The sequence below is a fragment of the Macaca nemestrina genome, chromosome 14 (assembly GCF_043159975.1).
Source record: "Macaca nemestrina isolate mMacNem1 chromosome 14, mMacNem.hap1, whole genome shotgun sequence".
Classification (NCBI taxonomy): Eukaryota; Metazoa; Chordata; class Mammalia; order Primates; family Cercopithecidae; genus Macaca; species Macaca nemestrina.
The window spans coordinates 78,285,814-78,291,956 of NC_092138.1; the positions used below are offsets into that span (position 1 = coordinate 78,285,814).

The 6,143-nt window shown below is 39.5% G+C and overlaps 1 non-coding gene across 1 annotated transcript; it reads right to left on the reverse strand.

Moving 5' to 3' along the window:
* Positions 1–5,167: 5,167 nt before the first annotated feature.
* Positions 5,168–5,274, reverse strand: LOC112426527 (U6 spliceosomal RNA). The gene has a single exon (XR_003017895.1). It is a non-coding gene; the product is annotated as a U6 spliceosomal RNA (small nuclear RNA).
* Positions 5,275–6,143: the final 869 nt, after the last annotated feature.

The following is a 6,143-nucleotide window of genomic DNA, read 5'->3' on the forward strand; positions in this document are numbered from 1 at the left end:
AAAGTAAAGAAGAAAAAACAATTATCCTGAATTGTATTATACAAGAGGAATATTATTGATATCTTGATGAACATTGCTCTAGACAGCACACTGCAAATGCATGCACACACAATATACATATAATTTTACATAAAAGGTGATACAGTTTGGAGGTGTGCCCACCCAAATGCCATCTTGAATTGTAACTCCCACAATTCCCACATGTTGTGGGAGGAACCAGATGGGAGGTGATTGAATTATGGGGGTGATCTTTCCTGCACTGTTCTTGTGATAATGAATGAGTCTCACGAGACCTGATGGTTTTAAAAATGAGAGTTTCCCTGCACAAGCTCTCTCTTTGCTTGCTGCCATCCATGTAAGATGTGTCTTGCGCCTCCTTGCCTTCTGCTATGATTGTGAGGCTTCTCCAGCCATGTGGAACTGTTAAGTCCATTAAACCACTTTCTTTTATAAATTATCCAGTCTTGGGTATGTCTTTATCAGCAGCGTGAAAGCAGACAAATACAGAAGGTGTAATATTACTTTTTTAATCACTCAACACTATGTAATGGACACATTTCTGTATCAGCTAGGTCATCATATTTAATAGCTATTTAGAATTTCATTGTATGTTTTGACCATAATTTATATAACCAATTTCCTATTAATAGAAATTTAACTGTTGGGTGGCTCCTGCCTGTAATCCTAGCACTTTGGGAGGCCAAGGCAGGCGGATCACCTGAGGTCATGAGTTTGAGACCAGCCTGGCCAACATGGCGAAATCCCATCTCTACTAAAAATGCAAAAATTAGCCAGGTGTGGTGGCTCACATCTGTAATCCTAGCTACATGGGAGGCTGAAACAGGGGAATTGTTTGAACTTGGGAAGTGGAGGCTGCAGTAAGCCAAGATTGTGCCGCACTCTAGCCTGGGCAACAGAGTGAGACTCCAATCCCCACCCCCCCGCCCCCCAAAAAAGAAATTTAATTGTTGAATATATTTGCTGTTACAAACGAACAATTAGATCAATATCCTTAACTTGTATCATTGTTCATTTGGCTAATTATCTTAGGATAAATTTCTAGGAGTAAAACTTCTAGATTTAATAGTTACACAATTAAAATTGTCATATTATTAAACTGTCCTGCAGAAAGATTAAATCATTTTACACACTCTGATGATCTTGTTTTTATTTATATTTTTATAGTACCTTGGTGCATTTGAATATTCTTTTTTTTTTGACAGAGTCTTGCCCTGTCACCCAGGCTGGAGTGCAGTGGTGTGATCTTGGCTCACTGTAGCCTCTGCCTCCTGGGTTCCAGCTTGTCTCCTGCCTCAGCCTCCTGGGTAGCTGGAATTACAGGCGCACGCCACCACACCCAGCTAATTTTTGTATTTTTAGTAGAGACAAAGTTTCTACTAAACTTTGTCACATTGGTCAGGCTGGTTTCGAACTCCTGATCTCAGGTGATCTACCCACCTTGGTTTCAAAATGTTGGGATTAAAGGCATGAGCCATTGTGCCCGGCCTGAATATTCTTTCATATGTTTAGTACCATTTTATTTCTTATTTATTTATTTATTTAGTTATTGAGACAGAGTCTCACTCTGTCACCTGGACTGGAGTGCAAGGGCAGGATCTCGGCTCACTGCAACCTCTGCCTCCCAGGTTCAAGTGATTCCCCTGTCTCAGCCTCCTGAGTAGCTGGGATTACAGGCACCTGCCACCACGCCTAGCTAATTTTTATATTTTTAGTAGAGATGGGGTTTCACCATGTTGGTCAGGCTGGTTTTGAACTCCTGACCTCAAATGACCCGCCCGCCTCGGCCTCCCAAAGTGTGGGAGTTACAGGCATGAGCCACCATGCTTGGCCTACCATTGTATTTCTTAATTTATGAATTTCCAGTTAATACTTTTTGCCCATTTTTCTGTTGAACACATTTGTGTAAGTTTTTGTAGGTGTAATGACACTTTATCTCTTATATATGTTACACATACATTTTCCCCCCAGTGTATCGGTTAAACTTCTTCATGGTCATTTGCTTGTTTGTTTTGGTTAATCGTTTTTGCTTATTAAAGTTTTCAATTTTTACATAGCAATTCTAATCATTTCTTTCATCCTTCATTATATGTAATAGTTGTCGTATGGAAGAGGATTAGACATTTATGAAGAAGACAGAATCAACCTGATGGGAGAAAGTTGCAGCATGGCAGATTTTTACTAAAATAACAAACAACTTTCTCCCAATTAAGACTGTGAGATATGGAATGCACTGTCTCGCAGGTAGTGAGATCTCCATAATTAGGGGCTGTTAAGCATGAATTGCATGACCACCCGACAGTGATGCTGTCTGGGTGAGGCCGTATGGCCTCTGGCATCCTTAATTATTTACAAGGCAGATTTTTAATGGAATGCCAATAATGTAATTCTAATTGTTTTTCCCAGAGAACTTTTTTCAAAACTGCAACACCATACAAACTTTGAGGTTTCCAAGAGCAACTGGACCAAAGTTGATGTGGCAGATCAGGCAGCACTAAATGAAAATAGCTCAGAACCACTGAAAATTATAAGAAAGCATACCAGGACATTGTTAGTGGTCATATGCTTGTCATTCATGAGTTTTACTTTCATCACCATGCATCACCTTCCAGCCACAGAAATTTCCACGGAACCATACAAAGGTCATAGGAGCTGACCTCTCATAACTGGGAATGCGGATGGATGTAGGCAAAACTGACTTCCTAGCATAGGTTGATTGTGGGCATAACCAAGTCTTTTGAGAGTAACAGAGCAAGGTGGTGCCAGGTATGCGTATAGAAGCAATCTAGTATGCTGGTGCTATTGTAAAATTGGTGGAGCTGAATTACATAAAGGAGAGGAAAGTTCTCACCAAGTAAGTCTCAGAATAGGATGAGGCTCTATGAGTCTTAATCCATCTGACTATATAGTCATTCCCTTTTTAACCCTGGGTTACTGCTGCTTGGTAGACAGAACTGGGGAAAATAGGGTCAAACTTAGACCTGGAAGAATGCTTTTACTTTCTATGAATATAAAGTAATTGAATGAATAATTACATAATTGAATGAATTCTTACATTCATTCAATAATATATAATGAAACACTACGATGTGCAAAGCATTGGGAATTCAGCAATGAACAGGAAAGACAGCAGCTCACAGCCTAGAAGGGAAGTCACCTTTAAACAATTAATGACATCATAGGTTGTGAAAGGTACAAGGTGCTTGGGTCGTTCACAGCCATGGCATTGAAACCTGTCCAGGATATCAGAAAAGGCCTTCTGGAAAGACTAAAATTAAAGCGGAGATTTAAGGAAGGAGGAAGAGGTGCTGCCCATAAAAAGGGAGGACAGGAGAAGAGAATAAAAGATGGGGCTGCATAAGTATTTCAGGGGAATAAAAACACGTGTAAAAGTCCAAAGCCAGAGAGAAATTTAGATTCACACCTCTCTGGAGTGGTATTAGGTTGTTTCTGATGCATGCAATGTAGTAGCAAGAACCAAAATTTAAAATGAGAGTTTAACTGGAGTTTGGCTCCCAGCCTTGCTAGTTCCTGAGCATGTGACCTTGGCAAATAACATAATCTGTCTTCAAATAACTTAATCTGTCTTGACCTCAAGCTTCTCATCTGTCAAATGGCGATAATAGCACCTGCTCCACAGGTTGCTGTGAGAATGGGATTAGCTAATAGATATAAAATTTTGGCCAGTGTGGGGCTAGGTTTTAAATAAGCCTGATGGAAGCTGTCAGTGACCAAAATCTATTCTTTTTACCTAGCCCAAATCTTTCTTGCTGTCTGTGAACATACATCAATTGGATCGGTTCAACAGAGTTTTACTCAGTTTCTACTTTGGGTCATTGTAGATTCAGGCACTGTGAGAATATGAAAGAAGTATGCCACAGGGATTGAAAAGTAGAAGTTAGTTGGGAAGAGAAGGTTAAAGAGGTGTTTGTCTCTTACTTTGTTTTTGTTTTTTGTTTTTTGTTTTTTTGAGACGGAGTCTTACTCTGTCGCCTAGGCTGAAGTGCAGTGGTGCGATCTTGGCTCACTGCAACCTCCACCTCCCAGGTTCAAGTGATTCTCCTGCCTCAACCTCCTGAGTAGCTGGGAGTACAGGTGCCTGCCACCACCCAGATAATTTTTGTGGTTTTAGTAGAGACAGGGTTTCACCATGTTGGCCAGTCTGGTCTTGAACTCCTGACCTCAGGTGATCCACCTGCCTCGGTCTCCCAAAGTGTTGGGATTACAGGCGTGAGCCACCGCGCCCAGCCTATCTCTTACTTTGTATGTATATCTTCAATTCCATCTGGTCTATGAGCTCCTGCAGGAAAGGATCTGTAAAACAGGTCCTCTCTTTAATCCCAGTAAGATTCCCAAGTTTCTGATTTAGAGTAGGTGCTCAGCAAATCCCAGTTAAATAGAACCAATGAAAGTTTGGGAACTTACAGCAGATTTTAAACACTAGTAAACACATACATGGATTACAGGGGTTATCAGAAGGAAAATCTGTGTAAATCAGGGAAGGTTTATGGAGGTAAGGTTGGAAGGTTCAGCTTTTGTAGATGCTGTCAAAGAACTTTCAAAGTGGTTGTACCTTTTTATTCTTCTACCAGCAATGTATGAGAAATGAAGATAGAGGGAATTTTCAGACTTTTTAATTTTAGCAATTCTGGCAGGAGAGGAGAGATATTCCATCATGGTTTTATTTTGCATTTTCTTGGTGACTAATGATTTTGAGCATCGTTCCGTATGAGTGCTAGCCATTTGAATATCCTTTTTGTAAAGTGTCTGTTCAAGTCTTTTTCTCACTTTCAAAAATTATATTGACTATTTTTATATATTATAAATGCAAGACTTTTGTTGGATTTATCAACTGTGAATCTCTTCTCTGAGTATGTGGCTCAACCATTTACTGTTCACGGTCTCTTTCTATGGAAGAAGTTCTCAATATTAATAAAAAATAGTATGTCAAATTTTTAAGGGTTAGTTCTTTTTGTGTACTATTAAAGAAATCCTTACCTAATCCAAGATGATAAAGACATATTCCTAATTTTTTTTTTTAGCTTTAGTTTTAGGTTTGGGGGTACATGTGAAGGTTAGTTAACATAGATAAACTCATGCCATGGGGGTTTGTTTTACAGATGACTTCATCACCCAGGAATTAAACCCCCAAAATATGGGAGGCTTCACAAATTTGCATGTCATCCTTGCAAAGGGGTCATGCTAATCTTCTCTGTATTGTTCTCATTTTAATATATGTGCTGCTGGAGCAAGCACAAGCATTTTTAAATGAAATCTTCTTTCCTCAACCAAAAAGAAATGCGTGCATATGGTTTAAAAAATCCAAAAAGTCTGAAGGATAATGAAATGACAACTAAATCCTCTAATTGTATGACCAAGTTCTTCCCCCCAACAAAGGCAACCACTGTTAACACTCTTTTATACAGGCTTATAGATATTTTCTATATATATAGTTATAAAAACATATGTATGAATATTCCTTTTACTTATTCACCAAATGGTACATATTAGTAAGATTGTCCTGTACATTACTATTTTTGTTCAACAGTGTATCTCAGCAATCTTTCCCTATTGACCCCTTTGAAATGACCTCACTCCTTTTAAGGGCTTGCAGATAATTGTTTTGTATACAAGCTTTATAATTTAAAGCTACTGACCCCTCCTAAAGGGATCGATTAGGTTGTGTTTAGTCTTTTGTTATCACAAACAGTGCTGCAATAAACATCCTTGTGCATAGGACTTTGTGTGAGCAATGAAATGACTTGTTCCAAGCGTATGGGTGTTTATAATTCTGTTAACTTTGGCCAAATTATCAAAAAGGTTACATTGGCTTATACATACTCCAGCAGCATATGAGGGTGCTTTTCCTTTCTCTGGCGGGGTAGCATTTTTTTTTTTTTTGAGATGGAGTTTTGCTCTTGTTACCCAGGCTGGAGTGTAGGGGTGCGATCTCAGCTCACTGCAACCTCCGCCTCCTGTGTTCAAGCAAGTCTCCTGCCTCAGTCTCCTGAGTAACTGGGATTTCAGGTGCCCGCCACCATGCCTTGCTAATTTTTTTTTGTATTTTTAGTAGAGATGGGGTTTCACCATGTTGGTCAGGCTGGTCTCGAACTCCTGACCTGAGG